Below are 14,300 nucleotides of genomic sequence, written 5' to 3'. Positions count from 1 at the left end.
AGGTAGAGGCAGGTGGATTTCTGAGTTCAAGGCCAGCCAGGTCTACAAAGTGAGTTCCAGGAGAGCCAGGGCTACACAGAGAAACCCTGTCTCGAAAAAAAAAAAAAAAATATATATATATATATATATATATATATATATATATATATATATATATATATAAACTTTTAAAGCTACCTGAAATCTTTAAAAATTCTAACATTAAAGGTCTAAATTATGTTCACTGTGAAATTTTATGAAATAAAGAACACTTTTTATACTTCTGCACTGTGACATATGGAAAGGACATTTATTTCAATGTCTTTTCTAACCTTACTTAACAATCATTTCCACATTCCAGTCACAAGTATTTCAGGAGTCATTAGAACAACATAATTATATTTGTCATATTGGCAATCCCTCTCCAAAGTATCAATTTATATTCCAGTTTCCTGAATGTTCCTAGGATAAAAACACCATGACACCTTGCACTTTCCAAAATATTTTTAACAGATAGTTTTCCTTTTCAGGTTCATGTTACATTCTATGTTTAAAGGTAGAAGTTTGAGGTAGTTGGTCACATCACATCTACAGTCATGATGAGAGAAGAGAGGATTCACAAATGTTAATCATCAGTTTATGTCCTCCTTTAACTTATGACTGCTTTAAACACTCCGGGAGTCAAACTGAGAACTTTGACAAATTTCTGATGGGTATCCTCACATTGCTTAAGGCAATCAAGAAAATCCACCATAGCCATGTTCACAAGCCAAACTTATCCATATGATACATCACTCATACTATCTTCCCAGGTGATTCAAGAGTGTGTGAAGATGACATTTCAAAATAACCATCAAACACATTGATGAGGATATAAGAAATATTATAGTGGTATCAACAAAAAGAATTGCATAGATAACAGTGAAATAACTTGGAAGATTGTGTCTCAACCTTTCCTGTAGGATGGAGTTGATGAAAATGAAAATCATAGACCTGGGGTTGATTCCCAACATTCACAGGAGAGTTCAGGTTATAATATATTTGTAACTGTAGTCTCAAGGGCCCTATTGCCCTCTTTTGGCCTCAACAAGCACCAGGCACACATGTGGTGCATAGATACACATCAAGCAAAATACCAATATACACAAAAACTAAATAAATATTAAAAATGGAAGAAATGGCCTATTTTTGTTTGGAGAAATGTAGATTTTAGAACTTTGAATTTGGAAATCAATGGAATGCTTTAAGTGGGGCTTAGTGTAACCATGCTAATAAGAATATGGAAGACATTGGTGTTGAGAGTGATATGAACTTTGGGGTCCTGTTAAAAGAGGTTTCAGAGGAGAAAAATATTAGTGTGTGGCCTAGAGGTCGTTTTAGTGATAAATTGGTGAAAAATGTGTCTGCTTTTTGCCCTTGTCCAATGAGTCTGCCTGAGTCTAAAATGAAGAGATATAGATTAATTTTATTAAGAAAGGCAGTCTCCAAACATCCTAGTTTAGACTATTCTGCCTTATAGTTGACTCTTATGGATATTAAATGGAATTAAGGGAGTGGTGACATCAGGGCAAGATCTACCCAGCTTAGCTTATTTTTTATACATTTGCAGTTGAACAAGAGATAGTGATTTCAAATTTGGTATTATTATGACCTGGTTATTGTTTTCATTTGGACATAAGGAGATATGATTATGTGTCAAATTGATAAGGGATAGATTGTGATAGCTATTCTCTGTTATCAACTTGACTATATCTGGAATGAAACACAATCCATAATTTATAAAGATATTGTGATATGATAAAGAAAGGCTTAGGTACAAGCATGATGTTACACAACCTTTATTTCTATGAGACAGGCAAACAGATTTTGGATTTCAAAGCCAGCCTGGCTCAAGCAAGTTTTGGTTAATAAAAGCTTAGGTTTAGAAGAAGTTGTGAGAGATGCCTTTATTTCAAGCACTTGGGAGATAGGCATGAAGGTCTCTGAATCCAAGGTCAGTATACAGAGCAAGACCCAGGACAACCAACCATAGGCAGGGAAATAAATCAATGAAAACAGAAAGCTGGCGAAGATGTAATTTAAGAGAGAGAGAGAGAGAGAGAGAGAGAGAGAGAGAGAGAGAGAGAGAGAGAGAGAGCCATGTTCCAGTCCCAACAAGCAACCGAATTCATCAGCTTCAGCCATGGAGCTCTGACTTTAGAGTCAAGAGTTTAATGGGTTACTGGGACAACTGATACTGGTTAGCTGAAGCTAAGAAATTAGTGGTGACTGAGAAGAGACCAGCATCTTAATTAACAAAGGAAAAATCTTCTGGGAAATGTTTTCTGTTGTTCCGGAGACAGACATTGTGCTTGCAGCTGGACTTTGTAATATGAAAGATTCACCCAGGTGGAACCGATTTTGAAGGCATGAAGGTTCATTAATTGCAACTGAGGCTTGGTACTATGAGAGGCCATGAAAGGCCATTGTGAAGGGTAGCCTTAGTTGCAATAGACAGCCCAGGACTGACTGGTTTATGCATAGAAGTTGAGTCTTGGCACCATGAAGAGAGCCTATGAGAAACTATTAGTGAAGCCTAATTATAATGGAAGGCACCAGCATTTTGGAGATGACAGTACCATGGGATGACCACCAAGAACAGGAACATCAAAAAATGGAGTCAGACACAGACTAGAGTGCTACAGAGGGCAGAGCTGGAAAAGTAACTCAAGCCCTTTGGAGGAGCCCAGAAGAAAATGGATCCCAGACATTGGAACAAGAAACTGTGAAGTTGAAGTGGTCCCCAAAACGTTAGAGATGCCAGAGCTGCAGGATATCTGTCTAGGAAAGCTGCGAATGGAAAGTGGAACCAGTCCAAGAAAAAGTAGTATGCTGCAATCAACAAAGTATAAAGGAGTTGTATATCAGACATGGAGATACAGAGTTTGGAGTTTGTCCAGTTGTTTTTGGTCTTGCTTTGGTCCAGTATTTCATCTCTATGACATTTTGTAATGGTAATGTACATCTTATGATGTTGAAAGATGAGATCTGTTTGCTGATTTTGGTTTTATAGAAGGTTATGGTTAAGGGAGTACATGAATCTCAGAAGAGACTTTGAACTTTGGCCTTTCAGTATTTTTGAAGCTGCTATAGATTATGAAAACTTTTGAAGTGTGACCAAATGTCTTTTGTATTATGCTATCACTAGGTTTGACACCCTTAAATTCATGTGTTTGAGCAAACCTATGGGACCAAGGAGTTTAATGCGGTAGTTTGAGTATGCTTGGCCCATGGGTATCAGCACTATTAGGAGGTGTGGCCTTGTTGGAGTAGGTGTGGCCTTGTTGGAGTAGGTCTGGGCTTGTTGCAGTAGGTATGGAATTGTTGGGGGAAGTATGCCATTGTAGGATTGGGCTTTGAGGTCCTAGGCTTAACCTCTACCCAGGATGGAAGAGACTGCTTTGAGATCAAGATGCAGATCTCTAAGCTCCTCCAGGACCATGTCTACCTTAGCTTCTGAATCTGTGAGATAGCCCCAATTATTATTGTCCTTTATAAGAGTTGCCCTGATCATGATGTCTCTTCACAGCAATAAAACCCTAGCTAAGAGAGTTTCTTATTTTTAATTAATTTGTAATAGATTCATAATTATGTATGTATCTCAGAACATAGACTTTACAGATATTTCAATAGATATGCCAGTGGACATGAGAATTTGTCAATATATTAAAGATTTGATTTGTGGTGTAATTTATAGGTTCCTTGCTTTTTTAGTGATAAGCTTTGTCTTTCTAAAGCAATATTTTGGAAATAGCAAGCTAAACTACAACATAAGTGAGCTTATAATACAAAATTAGAATTATGATTTGATTAGATGTATATTAAAATATATTCATTTCTTGGATTAGTTCTTAAATCATAGAAAGTGTTAACATTTAATCAAGTTCAACTAATTTAAAAAAGCATAGTATTACATCAAATCAAAACATTCTGTGATAATTTTTAGGTTTGAGCATGTACTAGAAGGCACTATATTTTGGCACCATTAATGATAATGATGTCAATCCGCTAACACTTGATGCTTTGCGTTAGACTTTATTTTCTTTGGAGAGGTTGCAGTTACAAGCAAGGAGCTGAGATCTTTCTCTGAACTCCAGTCATTGCTCATGTTCAATGAAAAGTCTCCTGATACTGTGCTTTTGCAAAGCATGTCTGTATTAGTCTCTATTCCACTGATATAACATGTGATAACCACTTTATGTTACATAACAGAAAGACTATTAAGTATTAAGTTTCAAAGATCAAAATTCTTTGGTTGGGGTCTCGAAATTTTTTTGACCTTTAATGACAGCTTTGTGACATATACATGAGAGTGGTGATATGTCTGTGAGATTGACCACATGCTGGGATAGGAAGCCAGAAAGTGGAAGAGATAGGATTTTATCATTTATAAATGCAAATCTTCATGGAGATGAACAGAAATTCCAGAAGAACTACATTAACCCTTACCTGTGGCATACACATTTACCATGAACTAAGGCACAACTTGAAGGTTTCACCATAGTCACCACAGTAAAGGCCACATCTATAATACGTGAAGAATTAAGAATTTGCATTCAAGCCGGGCAGTGGTGGTGCACGCCTATAATCCCAGCATTCTGGGAGGCAGAGGCAGGCGTATTTCTGAGCTTGAGGCCAAACTGGTCTACAGAGTGAGTTCCAGGACAACCAGGGTTATACAGAAACCCTGTCTCGAAAACAACAAACCCAAACAAACAAACAAACAAAAAACAAAAAATAATTTGTATTCAAAAGTATAGCAGGTTGCTAGGTATATTTACTAAAATTATTTTTATCAGAATCTTGACTAATGTATTTTTCTCCTCATTCTTTGGCTGCCTTTCCACTCCTAGAGTTATTTTCCTTTTTCTTCTAATCCTTTAGTTCATTAAAAGACCTACAAGACACCTTCACAGTGAAACAATAGATTGTGTTTGTGTCATATTCACTAGACATATATTTTGCTCTTCCAAGAAGTAAGAGCACAGACATAATTGTTTTATTAATATTTGAGTAATGATTTTAGTTTAGCTTGTGATCATAAGAGACTGTCCTCAAACCCAACCACCTGACTCTGTGACACCAGTAACAGTCATTGCTGGCCTTTTCTTAATATTTGAGACTGACAAGCTATTAAAATCTGTGGTAAAAGTCTAACTGGATTTTTCCATCTGGATATTTTTATGATTACTTCCAAACAATTAGGATAATATGATGAAAATTTTAAAAAAGTATTATTAAATAGATAATTTTGGATGATATGGAAACTTTCTAACAGTTCTGATAGGCAAGAGTTTCACAATTTTTTGAAAATACTAAAAAACTTGTAACGAAAAGTTAAGATGTCCAGTCAATGTGCATACTAAGATTTGCAGGAATTCTAGTATTTTGATAAATGAAAAGTATTAGGACCCGGGAAAGAAAGAAAAAAATAAGCCAACAAAGTAGAAGTTATCCACATTGAGTAGCATGAAAGCCAAAGAATCATTTCAAGTAGAATTCATTGAGGCTCCTGAAGAAATTTAGTAATCTCTTTTAAAACTATCTACTTCTCAACTAGCCAAGATGCAGGCCATTAGAAGCCTTATATGTCCTTCAAGAAAATGGTATTCCAAACAAAGAAACCCTGATGTTAATGAAATAACAGGAATTAAGTTGATGAGAAATGCCATTTATAACTCTTTAGAGGACCTTTGGTTATAATCAGAATAAAATGGGGAACTGTCAGAAGAAGGAAGTTCAGAATCCAGGGAGATTTATTTATATGGCACAAAAATGACCAAAGACTAAGACTGGAGTACTGAATAAAAGAAAGAAGAAAGAGATGGAAGAGGCAGGATAATAACTAAGCAGTTATATGGGAAATGCCCATTTCTCCAGGGGAGAGATTTCTTGGCTAACAGGGGAACGTCAATATTTTCAACAAAGTATAGCAAGAGGACACATACAGTAAACTCCCAGCCCTGATGCCTACAGCATGGGAAAACTCTTTTGTATGATTATATTTTCTCATAGAAATAAAAAGTTATATCCTGGACTGAACATAGTAAGAGAAAGAAAGACATAAAAGAACATTCACTATATTAGACCAGAATAGAAAAAAGAATCAGCACTGTAGAGCATTGACCATCACCTAAAATGTTTCGACATTAATGCAAGGTGAGCATGTCAGGATACCTTAAAGGCTTACCCTCACCCACACTTGATCAATTGTGAACACAGAGAATGCATTATCTTTTACTGCTTAAAAGATAATGCTAACTAATAATACAAACAACTCCAAGAAATACTTTACTATATTGCTTGAAATTAAATATACTTTTATTGTTAGTTTTGAATTCATTTTAAATATATATGCAGATATAAGTAACTTTTAAAGTAGAATATATATTTCTATACAAGTAAATATGTTTTATTACTAGATTACAAGGCTTATCTCACAATTTTATATATATTAAGATTCAGCCTAGAATTAAAGAAGTTGTTGGAGGAAAATTTGCTTTGCTAATCAATATAAAATAAACTTAAGTTTAAATAATTTAATTCTGTTAATAAAATTAATTCACATGATTGATGTTAATATTATACTTGATCTTTTAAATAATTGCAAGTAATTGGGTATCTCTAATTATTGAAAACTATAAATAATTGTGATCCTTAAGGAATTATTTTAGAATAATTTAAAGAGCTCTCTAATTGCATATTCTTCATCAATATGAATGCCGTGTTAAATACTAAAAGTAGTATTAACAAGTGTAAACTATCAATAGATGTGACAATATAAATATTGATAAGATGTCTTCATATTTTATGATGCATTAATTATAGACATTTTAATTTATTTTAATTAAAATCGCTTCATATAGGAAAGTTGAAATATGTTTTTTTTTTTAAACATCCATTTTTTAAACCTAGGCTTTAACAGACAGAGGGAAAGACAGGTGTTCTCAGCCTCAAGTGGGCATACATTCCTCCAGTGACAGAGCCCCAATTAAACCCTAATAATATCTGAAGTTCAGAAAGTTTCTTTGAGAAACTACAGCCTTTAATTTTACAATTGGAAAGTATAATATATATGCTTTTAAACTATTGTTAAATTATATTTACAGGACACTTTCACAGGAAAATCCTTGTTATCTTTACCGTTGATATTTTCAGAAAAAAATTACCCATTTAAATTTGTGCTAATTATTTGTATTTAAAACAAATTCTTGAACATGATAAATTGACGTGTAAGATAAATCATACTAACCTGAAGACAACCCTTTTATATATTTACTTTCATAAAGGGGGGTGATTTTAATTGCTTTGTGAGTAGCCGAGAATTTAGTAATATTAGCGATATTTTGGGTAATAGGTATGTGAGTATTCATGGAGTCATACTTCTGCCAAAACTGTCAGCTTATGTAACTGCCTAGTGGCAAAGCCGATATTAATGGGCTAGAGTTATTAATGCCCTAGGGCTCTCCTCGTTTGCTGAGACATGATAATCAGCTCTGCCGGGCTATATGGTTTAACCTCTGCCAATTCATAAATATATCACTCAAATGAGTGTCATAAATAGAAGTGTAAGTTGCTTCTGCCTTCAGAGCCTTCTGTCAGGAATTAGAATCAGGCTTGTTGGAAAGTGTAAGCTAAAGAGAAGCCTTGCTGAATTTGCTAAAAGTGACTGGTGAGTCTTGGAGAAATAACCACTAAGCCACTATTAAGTTCCACATGGTTTCGCATCATAGAAAAAGAACTCTATTTAAAAACATTGAAAATGTAAAAATTTATAGATGGGGATTAGTCCTCTAAGCTAGGTTTAGGAAGAAGTGGGTTCTATTGTCATCCTATATTAGAATGAATAGTGTTTCTTATTTACTTGATGCTATTTTACTTGTAATGAATGAATAGTGTTTCTTATTTACTTGATGCTATTTTACTTGTAATGAATGTTTCTCATAGATAAATGAAATAACACATATAGTAGAAAAGCAACACATGGCAGTGCAGTATTATGATGGTTATTTTAAGTTTGTTGTGATGTAAGAGTCATTACCAACCTCATGCTTACATATATGCTTGTAGCAACTTAATATATTTAGATTTAAAATTAAAACTGAATTTTAGATGACAAAGCCAAAAATATATTACACTGTTATTAAAACAGTGTTGATATACATATTTCAGAATAGTGAAAGAAAGGTATCCCTTCTGGTAAAGCTCACATTTCCTGCCTCATTAGAGAAAAGACAAATATAATGCTGCAAGAAATTCTATGTTGTACTCACAAAAACTTGTAGAAGTTGTAACACAATTCCTTAATATACTCGCAGTTTCTATAATTATGCCATGGATGGTGTATTTATTCATTTTTTGTGAAATTTGAATATAGGGTTTTAATTAGCGCTTTCGATTTTGTAGTAGCATGCTCACTTTATAGCATTTAATTGGTCCTGTTTAATTATGATTACAAAGCAAATTATTATGAAATGTTAAATTAATATCATTTTTATAAGGAAGACTTAAATCATCAAAGATTTCTCTCTAGTCAGAGAACTTAGTACAGGAGGTTGAAATAGTTGTTTAATAAACAGCCTTTCTTCTGCCAGCAACTGTTGGGCAATCATTCATGACTAATATCCAGTGAGTAGCAAGGTCATGGCCAAGTCCATAATTAGAGTGTCAAACAGAACATCAATTTTCATCCAAGATTCCATTTGGAAGCAGGATGCTTAGAAAAGTAAGACCTTTGTTTATTACTATTGCAGCCTTTAATACACTATCTTACTAATGAGTTCCTCAAAAGTTACTATGATTTTCATATTCTAATAACATAATATTACTTTCAAAACTGAATTTTGATAATAAAACATTCACTTAAAATGAAAGTTTTGTATTTCTGGTTCTTTCATGAGGATTTTAAATACATTTCAATCTTATTTTTTACAAGAAATACTGCAGAGAGAGGTTTTGTTTTGTACAATTTTATTTATTTTCCTTTTGAAAATAGAAATTTCTTACACTTTCCAATTTAGACTTATTTCTCAATTCTGGCTCTAATTTCAAGCAAATATTTGTGCATGCAAAAATCTTCATATATTAAAAATGATGGACTTGTCATGCTTTAGATCTATGTAAAGCAGATGAGCTGATGTTCATATGGCTTAATTCCAAGAATGCTGATGTTCTTCCTTGTTGAAGCTATAATTATTGATGTGACTCCAAGAATGTAAACTTCTCACAAAAAGTCTGACTTAAAGACCAATTTTATATGCATACATTGCATCACTATCAATATTTATGTTTAATTATCATACATTTTCATATTAATGCAAAGACTTTTTTAACCCAATTCCTGTATTTTTCTTCTGTGCTTTTAAAGATTTGTTTTTAATTAAGTTTAAAAGTATTTCTGTTATGGAAATGTGCACATGAGTACTGGTGTTGCAGAACTCAAAGGGTTTCTGGAGTGAAGGTTATTGACAGTTGTGAGCTAACCAGCATGGTTGGCAAGAACGAAATATTTCTTCTACAAGATCATACTGAGCTTTTAACACCCAAGCAAACACTGCCGCCTCTTTTCTAAATTCTTGATCAAATATTATAAAAAATTTATCTCAAATATCTTTGTGACAAAATAACAATTTAGAACACTTTTCATTGTAATTGTGTTTGTGTGTTTGTGTGTATGTGTGTCTGCATGTGCAATCATCCAGCAATACTGTAAAATAATATCTTGTTTATAAATATATTTAGACAATATAACTCATTCTTATTGCAGAAGAAAAATAGCTATACATTATGAATTGATGCTTGTTCTTTGACAAAACTCTTTTTTCACAAATCATATATATTATATAAATAACACAATTTATATAAATAAGACTGTATAAATAGTAGGAAGACATATTTTGTAAATGAGAGATGATTTTTAAATTAACATCATATGAAATGTAGAATTATATGAATTTTTCTATCTTAAATTATGTGAGCATGACTGAATAATTATATTTTATGTGGAATTTGATGATTCTGCTCAAAATATTTTTCTAATGCATGTATTATGTTTAACTGAGTTACTTTTAAAACATATCTAGCAAGTAATTTTCAGATTATGTTAATTCATTTAAAATAAAATAATTCACATTCATTGTTACACTTGATCTTAGCCAAAAGGCCGAGAAGAGATTTCACATTCATTTTTATAATTATATGTTAAATATATTTACTATATTCACAAAGGGTGATGAATATATTCATATTTAACTTGGGAGCTATTGATTTTGGGGTGTTACTTGGTAAAGCAAATGTGAGGTTACTTAAAGGAATGTAGGTAGTTCATGTTGAGAGGCTCAGTAATAATTCTCCCATTCTTCAGGAATTTTTACATTGGAGAGGATTCGTGGAATTCTCTAACTTTCTGAGTTCCCTGAGCATTGTTGGTTTCCTTAGCTGCTATATAATCTTGGGAGCCTCTTCTCTCTTTTCAGGATGCAGTGTATCTATTGTCAAGAAGGAGCTAATTTGTTCTCTCTATGAAGAAATATTGTAATAATTGTCCATGTGCTTTTGTATTCTTGTTTCTTTTGATCATAATGACACAATTCCTATCTTTCCTTTTCTTTTTTCAAATCCTCTCATACATCTCTTTTTGCTCATGATCAAATTTATGGTCTCTCTTTTCATTATTTATAGTTGCATGTGTATATGTGTGTATATGTATAAAATATACTAAATATGTATGTGCATTTTCTCCTAATAAAATTCATGGCTTCTTCTTCCTTTTTATTTGTTGTTATATTGTGTATGTGTGTATATTTATAAGTATATACTAATGTATATGCTATATATGTATGTATATGTGTGTATACATATAAAAATGTATATTTGTATTTCTAAACTCACAATGGATGGTTTTACTTATATTTGTTTTGTTTTCTGGGATGACAATTTGGTATTGGATAATCATGTAGAAGATTTGTAGTTCTTTGTATAGGATTGAGGTCTTATGGAGGCCTTTCTACTATCCACTAGGGCAAGTCTATAGTGGGTATTATTTGATTCATGTTAAGGTAGTCATATCAGTGACATTTGATGGATGTAGATACAGACGATCATGTTCATATAATCTCAGAGCAAATTCCCTGGTCTCCCTAGGTTTTATAAGCTTTCTCTTCCACAGTGTTCCCCAAACTTTAAGGTTGAGAGTGTTCTGTAGACATTGTTATTGGTACTGGGCTCCACCATTCTGACTCTGCACTAATATTACCAGTATCAGAAAGGAACTGTGATTAAAGAAATGTTAATTTATGTAAGTGCAGGTCAATTCAAGAAATGTATACAGTAGCAGTCTGATACATGTTACTTTACACCTTTATTATGTCAACAAAGAAGCCATCTAAAGTCTTCAGGAAATATGCTGAATATACTTAAAATACATTAAATACATTAACATAATTTGTAAATTTATTCATAGTCTAAGCTTGTAAATTTATTAAATGTGTCAGATACTTTATTTTAAAACATGTATCTGTCAGGTCATTTCGTACTCAAAATAATTACAAAATAAGTCCAAATAATTAATAAGAACTTTGTCAATATCTAAATAACACAAACCATCGTCTACAATATGGTAAATTTTAGTGAAAAACTATTTCATCAATTTTACAAAATGAAGTAGAAGTGAATTGGATTGTTTCTTAATGTTTTGAAGTATATATTATTTATTTGATGCTTTTAGCTATGCTTATGATCAACATTAAAGAACTGATTAAGCCCTGTATCACGTTTCATTACGTTGTTGATTTTACTCTCTCTCTCTCTCTCTCTCTCTTTCTCTCTCTCTCTCTCTGTTTCTCTCTCTCTCTTTTTCTCTGGTTTGTATGTGATACTCATCTGTGTGGTATACATATGTTCATGTAAAAGCTCCTACATGTATATAGGCATGTGGGGACCAAGGGGTTAACTTTAGATATTATTCATTAGTTATTTCTACCCTTATTCTTAGTATACATGACCTTCCACTGGCTTGAAAGTTATTAAGCAGTCTGGGCTGGATTCTAAGCCAGCACAATGGCTCAGCCTGTTTTCTTCCCAACTGCTGGGATCATAATTAAAACCCACTATAAACTGACTTTTTCACATTATTTCAGGAGATGAAACTGAGCGCACAATATTTGCAAACATTCTGTGCAGAGGGAGGGAACTTGTAGAATCCACCTCCAGTAGAAAGAAAGGGCATCAAGAGGAGGAATGTGGTTGCCATCTCACAGTCAATAATTCTCACCCAGAATTGTTCCTGTCTGAAAGAACTGTAGGAACAAAAATGGAGAAGAGCCTGAGGAAAAGGAGGTCCAGGGACAGGCCCAACGTGGGATCAAATTCAAGAAGAGGCACCCAAACTCTGACACTATCACTGTAGCTATGGAACACTCACAAAAAAGGAGCCTATCATGACAGCCCTCCGAAAGACCCAATAAGCAGGTGAGTCAGATGCAGATATTTGCACCTAACTAATGGACAGAAGCTGTTGATCCCTGTGGTTGGATTAGGGAAAAGCTGAAAGAAGCTGAGGAGGAGAGTAACCCTATAAGAAGACCTGCAGCCTCAACTAACCTGGACCCTCCCACATTTCCCAGACACTGAGCCACCAACCAGGTAGCATACACCAGCTGATTACACCAGGGGCCAACAACACATATACAACAGAGGACTGCTGAAAATGGATTCAATCAGAGAAGATGCACCTAACCCTGGAGAGACTTAGGTCTGGTGGGGTGGGGTGTAGGGGTTGGGGGTTGGGCAAGGGGAAGGGTGGAGACACTGGAGGAGGTGTGGCATTTAGAACAGTCAAAGGATGGACTGGGAGGGAATAAAGTCTGGATTGTAAAAAAGTTTAAATAAAAAACAAAACAAAACAAACTATCAAAAAACAAACAAAAACAAAAATTAAAAGAACTGGAAATCTCCCTAGCCAATATGATTTTTTTTTTTACTTTTCTAATAATTTTTATACATTTTTCTACTTTACAATTTTAAGGCAGAAGTGTCCCTTTCCCCACAGCATTGAGCTGGACTTCTCAGCCCCCACCTTTCCGCCGGTGTTACCCAGCCTATTCAAGTTGCGACATTCCTGGCTGGCAGCCTCCACCCTTCCCCTGGTGTTATCTCCGGCCCTTGTTCCACCCTTGTTCTGTTGAGAACAATATAGCCGCTTTCACCTTGACAACCAAGGCTGCCTCAGGGCAGTCTCATCTGGAGACCAGCAGAGACCTGTGTGACTGGAAGCAGGAGACCAGCTGAGAAGAAGAACCAAGGAATTCGCGGCCATGGGGGGTGGGGGGCAGGGTTGTTTTCTAAAGACTATTTATATTGGCTAAATAATAGTAAAGTCAGTCTTGATCGGCAAAATGTCGTCCTGACTCAATTCTCTTTTGTCGCCTTCCCGTTTATCCCCAGAATTCTCTTCCAGGTCTCCAGTTCACATGTGGCCACGGGCGGCTACATAGAAGCATGCAGTTCGGTGAAGGGAGATATGAGAATGTTTCCTTAACATCTAGGGCTTGCTCTTTTAGTGGTTTTGAGTGTTTTCATTGTTTCTAAGAATTTATTTAGTGAAGCTTACTGTCTACATGGATATCCTGAGCTTAATAATAAAACACAGCTAAAATTTTATTCCCTATATACTAGTAACAATTCATTCAATGTAAGTATACTGATTATTACATTGTTAAAATTTTTAGACAAATATGAAACATTATTTTTAATAATTATTCACACTCAAGAAGACTCCAGTAAGTTTCAACTATGCAAAGAGAATAATTCTACTTGATATATCGTTGCAAAAATTAGTTGCTCAAAACTTACCTTTCTAAAATAAAATAATATTGAAGAAAACTAATACAGTAAAATATTTTAACCGCAGTTAATGTTAGGTTTACTCTTAATTTGCATGTGCATCATGTTTTCATGAAATGATATTTAGAGGATGGCTATGCAGTGGGGAGAGTACTATTAATCTCTCCAGAAAACTTCAAAAATATTTCAGAAATATTTGCTGACTTCTTTGAAGAAAAGGAAGAACAAAGAAGTTGGCTAAAGAAATTTCAGGGTCTGCTCTGACAAAAGGGCTTACTGTGTTAGGTACTTGCTGGCAAGTGGGTGGTCTGAGTTCTTTTACTGGGAAACACAAAGTAGAAGAGAAGAGAGCACAAATTCTGGAGGGCAGTTCTCACACACACACACACACACACACACACACACACTAAATATTATTTTAAAAACATAGCCTACATAAC

Source organism: Apodemus sylvaticus, chromosome 4, assembly GCF_947179515.1.
Source record: "Apodemus sylvaticus chromosome 4, mApoSyl1.1, whole genome shotgun sequence".
In the NCBI taxonomy this organism is placed as follows: domain Eukaryota; kingdom Metazoa; phylum Chordata; class Mammalia; order Rodentia; family Muridae; genus Apodemus; species Apodemus sylvaticus.
This window is presented reverse-complemented; position numbering follows the sequence as displayed.